Below are 13,722 nucleotides of genomic sequence, written 5' to 3' on the forward strand. Positions count from 1 at the left end.
CTACGAGAATTTTTCCTTTATATTTCTCATTTCAACATATTTTTAGGGTATGGTTTTGGGGATTCTTGCTCCTAATTCTATCACCAACATTCTTAGGTTAGATTAGGCTTATGAAATCAATAATGGATGATGCATCTTGATGATTGGGAGTGAGATGTGCACTTTTGTTGGAAAAATCAACATTTGTGTTTGTTTTTCTTCTCTTATATTTGTATTTTTCATTTGTTGAGGATTGCATGTAGCCTATTTATCTTGTATTTATATGTACTGATCATGACTTTGTAAAAAATCCTTGTACAAATCTTTATCGGTGTTTATCCTTGTTTTTGCTTTATTGCTGGGATTTGAGTTGTTATAGATATATAGTTCTCAGATCTTGTTCTTGGATGAATATTTGTTAGGTTCAAAATTCTAAACATAGCTTTAGGCTTAATATTCACCGTAACTGTCGACTCTTAATGCTCTTTGTTGTTTAGTTATGTGAGACATCCACAAGGAAACAATATAGTTGATATTTCAACTTTATGTTAGACATAACCTATATTGTGAGCGGTATGTGATGATGTTGTTGAGTAATTTAGGTTGAGTACAATTGATCAGTAGGTTTAAGTATTTGACAGGTAGATGAAATTTAATCCCAAGAGTTCTATTCTCTCCGAATAATATATTTATTTTCTTATTTATACCTTTTATTTTTAGTTCATTTAAACTCGAGCTCAAAAACGAGGTAACCGTTGAATGACATTCTTTCCCTCTACCATTCTCTGTGGACACGATAAATCCCAAAATACCACCTATTATAGCTTATGGTATGGTGCAACTGGTTTGGGTCTAATGTGGTGAACATCATACGAGTGGAATAAGAAATTGTTGTTATAAGGACCACGTTTTAATAATTGATTAAACCAATGGGCCAGAGTTCACACGACAACTTATTTCCGTTATTGATAAAACTATAATAACGTAAGATGCCTAATGGTTCTTTCATATTAGGTAATTCATCAACATCTATAGACTCTAGCTATATGGCTATGGCACATGCAAGCTAATTCTCCCTTCATCATCAATATGCTACTGTTACTTTCACTTGTGTTCCCGGCCACCACTACCTCTAACATGTTCTACAAACACCATTGCCGTCTGCCAGGTTGATTATTTAAGTGTATCGACATATCTCCAAGGTTGATTTTATGAATAGTTGTTGTTACCTTAGAGTAAAACTAATTATACATCCTACGATCTGCGTGTACGAATAAATTTATTTGTTCACAAATAAAACGGTTGAAATTAAATTGTATGAATACATAGTTGAGTTTTGTTGAAAATATATAAGTTGAAGAAAATTTTATATTGTTTAATTTTGTGAAGGAAGAGAGAGTCTAAGACTATATATAAGATTTAGAAAATTTCTTTAGCCACCTTCTTATGGGGTCACCCCCAGCGAAAATCCCAAAATACCCCTGCTTCGGAAATGAACTTCCGAAGCGTTTTTTTTTTAAAAAAAATTTCCACAATTCGGAAGTGCATCTCCGAAAACACCTCATGGGGGGTGTCTTCGGAGATGAACTTCCGAAAACACCTCATGGGGGGTGAATTCGGAAATGAACTTCCGAATTATGCAGAAACTGTGTTTTTTTTTATGTTTTTTCTTAAATTGTCTCGCATTTTAATTAAACGCAAACGCCAAATAAAATAAGCAACAGATAAACTGAAAATACTAATATGATAAATCCAATCCAAAAACACTGTGCGAAAGATACAATCCGAAATCAAAACAAAACAAAACACGTCAAACAAAACAAAAACACGTTATTCTGCCCGACGAGCGTTACAAAATACACATCAAACAAAACAAAAACACGTTATTCTGCCCGACGAGCGAACTCCTCCGAATGAAGATAATGATACCAATCCTCATCCCACTCAGTCTCAGAACCATCAGCGTTGATCATGACTCTCACGCCTGCCTGAAGACTGAGCCTGCACGTCCGAGCCATGGACCCTCAGGGGACGAGAAGCAGAACCAGTCAAAACCTTCTTCTTCTCCTTCACCTCCTTCACTCCGCGAGAGCACGAGGTTGAAGAACCCTTTCTTCCCTTAGCGCCACCCATTCCTGCGTAAAAATGAAGAAAGAAAGGTCCATGAGACCTCCTTTTATAAAAGATGAAAGGGGACAAAAACGCTTGGGAAACGGACAAGTCATTAAAGAACAAAGACGTTGGAAACCAGCGACACGCCGTCAAAGAAGTCAGAACGCATGCACACAAACTTCAAAGAAACAGGCACAATAAACAAAGGCGTTAAAAATAAAGTACTTGCAAATTAAAACGGACACTCACTACCCTGTCTAGCCGACGCAGTCTGGGTCTCCCTACCCTGTCTGATGCGTGCTGGTTGGTTGCCTGACATGTTCCTGTAAACAATTGAAATCGATTAATATGCGAGACAAAATAAAAAACTGAAAAATTTGAACTTCTGATACAATTTGGAAGTTCATTTCCGAAAACTGGGATGGAGGTGTTTTCGGAAATGAACTTCCGAAACATCCCTGCGATGGAGTTTTCTGCAACTTCCATGGCAGACCCCAAAATCAAACATAAAACCAATTCAAAAAGCTTCTAAACAATCTAAATACTACTAACAACCAGTCCATATATCATTTATGCAATTGAAACCCTAAATAACATGCATTTGAATAATGAATCTAACAAATTTAAAACTTACAAATTGAGTGATTTGTGGGCTTTTGAATGTTGTATAACAATGTGATTGGAGCCTTGATGCAGCCTTGGAAGTGTGTTTGCACAAATTTTCGCCTTTGCTTGTTTTTGATTTGAGTTAGGGTAAATGAATGGGGGAGGGGGAGTGTTTTGATAAATCTGCAGAACGCGCAGTATTTCGGAAGTGAACTTCCGAAATGCTGTTTTCGGAAATGAACTTCCGAAATAAGACAACTTTTTAAAAAAAAAAAGGCATTTTCGGAGATGTATCTCCGAAAACACCTTTTTCTTGCATTTCGGAAATGCATTTCCGAAGTCAGGGGTAGTATGGGGTTTTCACCAGAGGTGGACTAGAAGGTAGGGAGGTTGGCAAAGAAATTTTCAAGATTTAAGTTTTTCATCAATCAAAAACACTTGAAGTTTTCCACCATTGGCAAGATATAAGTGTTTTGTTAGAAGTTGTTGCACAATCAAATTTCACCTAAATTTGAATTGGTCAAATGAGATATTATTCAAGGTTCGCACAATTTGGTCTGTCCTCTTGTAGAAGAAGATGATGATTTGCATTGATTCTTATCGTGTAAAATTAATTCGAAAGTTTGGGACGGCGTGTGCGATTGGTTGGAGCTGCACCACATTACCAAAATGATCTCAACCTCTTCTCATCTAATTTTCTTCTTTTGTGTAAAAACATATTTGAGGAAAAACTGTATATTCATTCTTTTGGTGCTCCGTTTGTTGAGTTATGTGGCTTTGTAGAAATTCAATCTTATTCAACGGAGAATTCTTAGTAAAGATGGATATCCTTAGAGCCATAATAAGAGGTTGACTTGGAATTGATATCAAATTAGTTTGAGTGTTCAAATAAATGTACATGTTTGGGAGGAATGTGATTCTAATCCGTAGGTCTGTTTTGCTCTTTAGTTAGTTTAAGGTTCATTTTGCTCCACTTTTTTTATAATTGAGTTGAATGTTCCTTATATTCATTCTAGTTATATTTTTCCTTATAACAAAATTATTACATATAATAAAAAGGCACATTGGAAGAAATAGTAAGTACATGTAAGAACATGGAAAAGGGAAAATTTATCTATTAAATATTTTAAATTGTTTTTAGTATAACATTTGTTGTTGTGTTGTTGTCAAATTCTTTTTTTTTTTTTTTTTTGTCATGAATCAAGATTTTTTTTGCTCTTGACTTTAGAAAATGTAAATATATAATTGATCATGAATAAAAATCATTTTGACAATTAAGGATATCAATTTGCATCTGTTAATGAAGATCTTTGTGGAGATTATATGTTTGGAGTATCGAAATTGGAGATTTTTTTCCTGTGAGAACAGGAATGGAGGAAAAAATTCTCCTGATGATACTTTGGGGGTAGGGATTGGGAAAATACCTCTCGTCCTGTAGATTCTCAGACTCCGACCATATTATTTAACTTTTATGTTTTGTATATTATATAATATATAATTATAAAAGTTTACATAAAAAATATTAATAAATATTAATGTACTAGAAAATGAAGAGTCGTTAGTGTAACATTTTATTTTTATGTGTTATTGTATAATATATTGTTTCACTACCCAAATACCTAACTCTAGAAAGTACATCCAATAAATAAAATGTACACGTCGTCTCCTCATTTTCTTTGTCTCTTATATTCATCATCTTCTCCGTTTTCTTTGTCATCACCACAACAACCACTCTCTTTGTTCATTGTGCTTATGGTAATTACTCTTCAAGTATATGGTAATATATAACGAAATGATAGTGTCCTAGTTTTGATCAAAAAGTATAAAAAATTTCTTAAGATTCGATCTCCGTGGAGATCTGTGGGGATGAGGATGAGAGAAATATCTTCCGTGACGAAGATTGGAGATGGGTAATAAATTGAGGGGTGGGGCAGGGAGCAGAGAAGTATCCTCCGAGCATTCTCTGCCCCGTTGACATCCCTATTGACAATATATAATCAAATTATATAAAAAAAATTAATTCTTATGTTCGGTCAGTCCATACAAAACTTTGTTCTGACTTTAAATAGAGCTCCACTAGTAAACAGTGGAATTTTTTTTTTTGATCACAGTAAACAGTGGAATTAATCGCACTTAAATTAATCGGTCGTAAAGTCGAATACCAAAATTTCCAAAAAAAAAAATCTATTCATAAAAAGTACAAGAACGATTTCTTTCTCAATTATCTCTTTTCCTTATTTCTATTTCTATATTACAAAGAGCACTGCATTATATTGCTATTCATCTCTTTGTGTTTCTTTCCTTTCTTTTCTATTATTTGTTTTTATTTTATTTTGGTTTTATTTGAGTGGATATTTTATTGTGGGCTTTTTATTTTTGAAACCATTTTGTTATTATGGACCTGAACGTTATGTTGGGCCTGAGATACATTTCTCTTGTTTATTTGTTGTTTTGAACTTGATTTATATTTAATTAAAAACTCATATTTCATACTAACACTTTTAATCATCCAATGATTTATTTATTTCATGTCGAGGGTCATAGTTCTGGTCAAGTATTGTTCCTATTAAAAATCGAATTCAGTATTCTCAGAACCTTCATCCTTAGCATGGACATAGTTGTGATTCTTACTATTTTTTTAATAAAAATATAATAAGTGGCTTTGAATATAATTTAAGAAGTAAAAATAGGAGAAAATTGTATATGTGTAATTAAAAATTTTCATTTATCATTTTTTTATTAAAAAATAATAAGAACAACAACTAAATCTATTTTTTTTTATAATAGTTAAAACGCCAAAAATATGACGATTTGGTGGTTTAATTTTTTTTTTGTCGATAAAATAGAATTAACCGAGATGCATAGTCTTATTAATCTCAATTTTAGACAATAGTACAAAGAACATGTTTAAAAAGAAGGTAAGCAAATTACCATATAAAATTCATTAAGAGTTCATTGGTCCTTAACTAAAAAATAGTTGAATAAAATAACTAAAAAAAGTTTTAGCTCATATTTAGTTTATTGTAAGAAAATGAAACCGAACATAAATTAAGTTTTATTATTGAGTTTAATGAAATAGAGATTATGAAAAGAGGAATAATACAAGGCAAAGCAACAAAGCAAAAATTGCAGTGCAGCTAATTCTGCTTAAGCTCAAAGTACAAGTTCAATTTCTTCGACAAATGATTAAAAAAAAAAAATTTAGCAAGGATATATTAATATAGAGAACTAAGGTTCTCAAAATCTGTTTACAGAAGAACAAGAAAAATTTGACAACAAAAAAAAAATTATAAATCAATTAGAATTACGAAAGGTATAACAAATGATTTTTGTTAAATTTGTAAAAACTACAAATGGGATGAGTAACTTCTCCTATAAAATACTATTTCCAAATCAAAAAATTTATACCCCAAACCGTGGTATTCACATTCCAAACATCATTTCTAAAGTATATACCATTCCTAGTTAACCAAACGAACCATGTAGTAGCTAACCAAATCATTCCTATTTTTCCTCCTTTCACCTTCTTTTTTTTACAAAAAAGGGACTGATAACACGAAAATGTATCACATATTTGGCTTGATTTACATATATTATTTCCCTATTTTATCTTAATTATGTTGCTTTATGTCGGTATTATGCTGGTATTTTCATTGTTTCAGGTTTTATGTTCGTTTTGAGGACTATTTGTGAAAAGGAAAGAAATGGAGCAAAATTCATTGCTATTTATGCCTAAAAGATGAAAAAAGGGTGCTGAAGTAAGAAAGGGGTGCAAATAGGATGGACCAAGTTTGGAAGCCCAGCCCACGAAGGAGCTGAAGCTCCTACTATGAAGAAGCTGAGACGCCCGTCTTAGGGCCCAATTGCATGGAGACGCCCGTCTCCAAAGTCCAAGGGCCACGTCATCAAAGGAGACGTCTGTCTCCCAAGTTCACCCACGTCCACTGCCACGTCTCCAAGCTCCAAGCCCACTAACAGACGCCCGTCTCCAAAAGTACGTGGACCCCGCCACTTTCTCCATTAATTTAGTGGGAAATTCCAAGTCTTCCTATATTTTCTCAACTTCCCACGCATGATCTCCACTACTTCTCACATGATGCTGAAAGGAACTTCCATTTCCATTCACTATAAATAGAGGCTGAGCATTCATTTGAGAGTATCCAAGTTTTAGGCGCGGAAGCGCTGTTCATAGTTTTAGGCATAAATTATCACTTTGTAAAAGTGGTAGTTTCTCACATTGAGGAACTACCACACCATTAGTTTTAGGCCTACAATTTATGTACTCTTGGATCACAATCTTGCCGACATTATTTCAAAGCTTCATTCAAGTTTCAAGATTTGTTTTGTTCGCAATTTAATTCAAGTTCGTTTTGTCTGCTTTACTTCCAGGTTTATTTATTTGCAATTATTTTAGTTTTATGTTCTTATAATATTGTTTTATCATTATCATTATCATTATAATATGGTTAGTAATTATAATTTCATGTTTAATAATTATAATTCCATGTTTAATAATTATAATTTCATGTTTGTTTCTTTAAGTATGTCTGGCTAATTTATTTAGATGTCGGTATGTAGAGTAATTTAACCGTAGGGATCCGAAATAAATTGGCTTAATTATGTTTTATTAAATATCACTTGTTTTTGGTTTGTATGTCTAATTTAATTAGTAAGTCTTAAAACCAATAGAGCGAAAGTTTGAGGTCTTAAGACGGTCAAAGGTTAAAATCAATAGAGCGAAAGTTTGAGATCTTTAACTGGATAGTAGACATAGGACATTAGTTTTAAGGATGGCGAAAGCGTATTAGAACTAATTAGAACTTAAGTATTTTCAAAAAGTGTTTTTAAACCCGCGCGGGATGGCGAAAGCGTACGTTAGGGATATTAGCATGTTCCGAGTCAACAGAGCGAGAGTTTGAGATTAGGAGATTTAAGTAGATAACGACTTCATAAAACAAGCATTTTATTAACTATGTTGTTTTCAAAAAGCGTTTCTAAATCTGGTGGGATGGCGAGAGCGTACATTATGAGTTAGGATCGTAGTCTGAATCAATAGAGCGAGAGTTTGAGAGGAGGACTTTTAAATAACATAGTTAGTAAAGATCTTTGATTTAATTAGAATCTGGCCAATGGAACTTCGGATCACCTAAGTTAGATGAAATACATACTGATATCCGTTTGTTATTATATTTTTACCTAGATTTAAGATTTTAGTTTCTCCATTTATAAAAAACTCAAATATCATTAGCCTTAGCTTTACATAGTAACTTTAGATAACGGTAGATCGATTTATAGTCCATGTGGATTCGATATCTTTTAAAACTACACGACACGACTGTGCACTTGCAGTTATCCCGACTAATAGACACGCAAAATCGCGATCAGGGACCAACCCATGAAACTTGATAAATAATCTTCTTCCATCTCATCTTCCTCCTTTCCTTTCCTATCCAAATAACAACTTCCCTCCATACCATTTTCACCATGTTACACTTGAAGAAAAAATATTCCCTACTTTTCAGATCAATACCACAAAAAACACATTTAGTATTTTCCAAAGACAAAGTTATTTTCCTACTTACTAGTAATTCCTTTGTTGGGAGCCTATTCAAAAATTAACTCCAATAGTTCCAAAATATGTATTAGAATATCGCGCCAATTAAATATAAAAGTGTAAGGAATATATGACATATTAATTGTCTTTAAAACTTGTTTTTTTCATGAATTAATATTTTCAACTCTTTCTTGCTCTTGATTCTAAAAAAATTCAACATACAGTTGATCATAACTTAAAATCATATTTGACATGTTGTGAAAAACGATGTCAAGAACAAAATATAATAGGGAATTAGAAAAGATAAGAAGAACACAAGAATTGGTTATAACTGCTATTCTTTTTCTTTCTCTTAAAACAAGATTACAAGATTACAAGAATAACAAATAAACTCTCTCACCCTAAATTAGGATTTACAGCTTAGCATTGATGAGAGACTAGTATGCTATTTATAATAAAACCTAACATACTAACTAATGAGCTTTTTCCGCAAGGTCCACTACACAAGCCAACTTAATAAACAAGCTAACTTAACAAATTAGGGTTTAAACACTAAAACCTAATTTAACATGCTAACAACCCTAGCACCTTCGACACCTGCAGGCTTGACCCATCTTCGACTACATCATGCACACTTTGACACCAGCATATGAACAACCTTCGACTTCATGCTTAACCCTGTCGAACCAGAAAGCTACTCTTCGACCATACTAGAGTTTGATCCAATATCTCACATGACAAATATAATCCAACTAGAAATGGCAAATAAATTCCACCATGCTCGGCTCCGGCCGCCCCTGCTTCAAATTAAATGAGAAAATTTGATTTAATTGAGAGGATGGGGATACAAGAAAAATCCGATTTATCCGATTTTTAATTACAGGGACGAAGACGGGGGATGCTAGTAAATTTAATTTATTTCTCTTATTTTTAATAATTTTATTATTCATTTACACTTTTTTATTGTTAAAATATCATATTTATTAGAATTATTTTTTAAAATAAAAATTAAATAAAAATAATCCAGCATTATGATTATTCTTAAAATAATTAATTATTTAGTTTAATTAATTTTTATTGCTATTGAAAAAATGTGTATTTTTAAAAAGTTACAATTTATAAGGTGAGGCGGGATAGGGACGGGAGACTAATTATTGACCCCTACCGGGTCTTAGGGCATGAGCAAGGCTGGTTCTGGGAGGCGAGGGTGAAGTTGGTATTGCTTAAACCTACCTCTGTCTCTCCCCACTGTCATTTGCCTAAATTTAACATAGTTTAATGGTTGTCTTTGAGACTTGTTAATGATCATTTCAAAGGAGACTATAATTGAAAATAGTCTTCTTACCAACTTGAAAGGTCATGGTGATTGGGAAAGAGACATAGACATCCTTGAAATATAAATGGAATTTCCAATATTATTTTCTGAAATGATTTTATCTTCAATGACATGATTAGCAAGTTTAATAACTGTCAGCCTTGTACTGTTGCATAACCTCTCATATTGTCCAAATTCCACAACAACATAATAGATGTTCCCAATTTCAACTTGATGAAATCATTTAACAATCTAAATGATTTCAAATAATTCAAAAGTTCAGAAGTTAAATGTTCATAAGCATCAAACTCATTAACTTCAAATTTGTCAATTGAATCACAACTTAAATATTCCTTTTCTTCTAAAAAAAAATATGTTTACCAAAACCGAGATTTTTGTAATTAAAGTATCTAAAAGTATTATACGAAAAAGATATATTGTACCTGATATAATTTTTGTGACATAATCATTTATATCATCTATAACCTCAATAGTTACAGCTAAAATTGTCTTATTTTGAAGATAATTACAGTTTTTGTAGTTGTTAACCAAATAAAGATATGTAATTGTAACAATGACTTTAATTGGGTCAATAAAATAAGATATTAAAAACTATTTTGGAATTGTAATATCAACACACTATCATTTTACTCTGATATTTTTCCATCACCAATTTTTAGTATCCATTCTGAATTATTTTTGATTCCATCGCTTGACGATGATGTTGAACCACTTTGTAAGCACATCTTCTTTTAAAGCCTCAATAATTTTTAATTATCCCAAATATATGAAGCATTCATTGTTGAATGAACAATATCAACTCTATTACCTCAATGTATAAGAGAACCTGTCTAAAATCACCTCCAATAACAACAACTTTTCTTTCAAATATCTTCTTTGATGCATTCTTGTTGCCATTCATGATATGTTTCAAACTTTAGTCAAGTGCTTAAGAGCAAAATTTATGTGTCATGGGAGCTTCATTGCAAATGATTGGATTTGTTAACATCAGCAACTCGATAAGTTCTAATTTCTTGTCTATATTACAAATAGAAGTTTTAGTAGTCGGAACTAGAATCTTGAATTTAGAATGAGTTATTCTACCTCCTGGTAACAATAAACTTGCAATTCTGTTGGATGGAAAAATTAAATTAATTTTTCTTTTTGAGCTAATTGCAGCAGAAAGGGTGTTCTACATGAATGTTTTAGCTGTTCCTCCAAAGCCATACAAAAAAAGCACACATCCTTATTTTGTTTGAATAACTTGTATGATTTCACTAAAAACAAGTCTTTGCTCATCTAAAGAACAAATTGAAAAAAATAAATATATTATTAGCAAATTAACAAATATACATAAAGTCATTATGCATTTAGTTATTAAACATTAATATAATTTCTCATATATAAGAGAGTTAGCTAATCGTTGAGATAAAGTTTTTTGTGCAACCAATTCATATTGCCTTTCATCATAAATTAATATATTTTCAAGAAAATGAAGGACATAATCCTTTGAAAATGACATTGACTTGAAATCTTTCAAACTCCTACGATTATTTTGTAATTGCGACTCTATTGCCATGAGTGTGAGTTATTGTTTTTTTTTACATTGGTGGGTAGTAAGCCTAATAGGAATAAATAAGTGAAATTGTTTTAGTAAATTTTAGTATCGTGTAATTACATAACATTTACAACAACAATATTAATATTAAATTTACTTGGTTTTTTAGCTAATCAGTGTTGCTCATAAAGAATATCATCAGATAAGTACTTTCATGAATTATGTCAAACATGCTTAAGCCTATTCATTGATGCAGATAACAACATATATAGTGACAACTAACTTTTTAAATAAATACCAAAACCCCATACATGTGCATATTTGATTGTTTCAATAAACTCTCGGTCATCATGTAAAAATCACATGGAAAAACATGCACCCCCAAGTGATTTTATGTTGATAACCACCCACTTTCTTAATGTCATTATAACTAATGGGTCTTTTCTTCATAGTTAACATCTTCCTTAAATAATATAACTCTCATGTACTTTGTGAAGCCCAAATAAGACGATCAATGATATATCCTCTTTTGCATGCTTTCTAGGATCTACTTTGCTTGACATAAACAAAATTTGAAACAAATTGCCCATAAGTTAGTAATTTTGCATCTTCATCGATTTTGTTTGCTTCAAACCAAAATGTAAACATGGATTTCAAAACACTTTGTTTTAGTAAGATAATTCCAATTTTCTCATAATCTTGATAGTACACTGAATTTTCTCCTTCCATATGAAAAAGCAATCTCTATACAACAGGCTTCCTCCCATAGATTGAATATGAGAATATTCTCTAACATGCTTCACTTAGGGAAATATACCTACAATCTAGATATTGTTTGATTTCATCAATGTTGTTTTTGTCACTCCTTGTAGTTGTTTTTGAAGGTACAATAACAGTTGAAATTCTATCAGAATTTTTTTTATATACTTGAATAAGTATTGTATTGAAGTACTTTGATTGCATCATTCCATGTTTATGTGTGCTTCATATTTCAACAGTAAACACAGGTTAAGAGGAACAAAATGACCATCATGTAGGATGATTCCACTTTTCTCAATTGTGTGCCCATTATTTCATCTTTTATTTATAGGATAGTCATCTTGATCAACTATAGGTCTACTTTCCAAAATCACAATGATAAGTTAATAAATAATAAAGCATAGACAACAAGAGAATCTTGTTGTTCTAGTTCTTGTGTTAGAAATATTTAATATTCTATTTTATGATGGGAGTTCTCAATGTTGTCAGCCAAAACATGAGATAAACATGAAAATTTGGGCTGACTGAAATTTTCACCCTATTAGAACTCCTAACCTTTGGGAAAAGTTGGCTTGTCTGACTTATAACCATGTTTGAAACTTCTAACTGTGGGTAAAAGTGGGATGACTGACATTTCACCACGCTTAGAAGTTCTAACTGTGGTGAAATGTAGCGCGCTATCCAATTTTTCACCATAAACCTTAGCCCTGAGGTGAAGTATCGCACTTTTTATTACAACTTTTGTTACCATGGACAACCAACCATAAGGAAATCTTTGGTAAACCTTGTTTTGCAGGTAATATGCTTTTAACAAAGACATCTACTTTTGATGATGACAACTATAATGACAATTGTGATCTTATGATAAGTTAAGCATATACGGATAAACAAATAAAGATACATACCTAATCGTTAAAGCTTTGATGGACTTGACTATCTGATGATGGAAAATAAGGGAAACAACTAAAGCCTCGTCTCAACCTACTCAAGCAAATGTCCACAAAAGAGAAAGCATTTGGCAAGAACATGAAGTACTTAGGTTAATCATAAACTTAATAAGTGAGTGAACATTTGTGAAACAAAAGGGCTCTATTGTAAAAGCGCAAGGCTAAAGCGCGCGCACACACACACACACACAATAAAGCTTCTTCAAAAATACTTTCCCATAAGAAAATATATTGAAAACCATCTAGAAGTTATGCCAGATAAATTAGGAGCGGTCAAAATAGCCATAGGCGAGTTTTGGACTTTTCTAATCGATTAGAGCATTTGTTTAATCGGTTAAAAATGAGAAAACTTGAGGCCCAAACTGTTTTGAAAGCGCCTTGATTCTGAGCAATAACTAGATATCATTAACTTCCTTTTAGAGAACTTACGAGCGATTATTTTAACCATCTAATCCATTATGAATATGCTCTAATCAATTAGATTGTCTTGAAGCGCAAGATTTTAAAATTCCTTTTTGAGCCAACCTCGAACCTATAAATAGAGCCTTTTTTCTCATTTCAAATTATTTAGATCTGTGTTTTGACACAACTCTCTCTCTCTATAAAGTTTTATTTTTAAATCTCTTTCACAAAGATTTTAGTCTAAGTGCTTTTGTGAGAAAAGTCATTTTGTGAGTAAGGATACTTTTGTAATTTTAAAAAGGGTATGATTATAAAATTCATCAAGGGAATCTTTTGTATACACCTTGGTTGAATACAGTCTAGTTAGGGATTATTTGTGATTAAAAGCTAAACCCGATAAAAGCTTTGGTATGTGGATGGTGTGATCAAAGCCTAGGATAGGTTAAAGGTTAGCTTGTTATTAGAATCTTCATTGGTTCTTGGTCAATCC

This window comes from Vicia villosa, linkage group LG4 (assembly GCF_029867415.1).
Source record: "Vicia villosa cultivar HV-30 ecotype Madison, WI linkage group LG4, Vvil1.0, whole genome shotgun sequence".
NCBI lineage: Eukaryota > Viridiplantae > Streptophyta > Magnoliopsida > Fabales > Fabaceae > Vicia > Vicia villosa.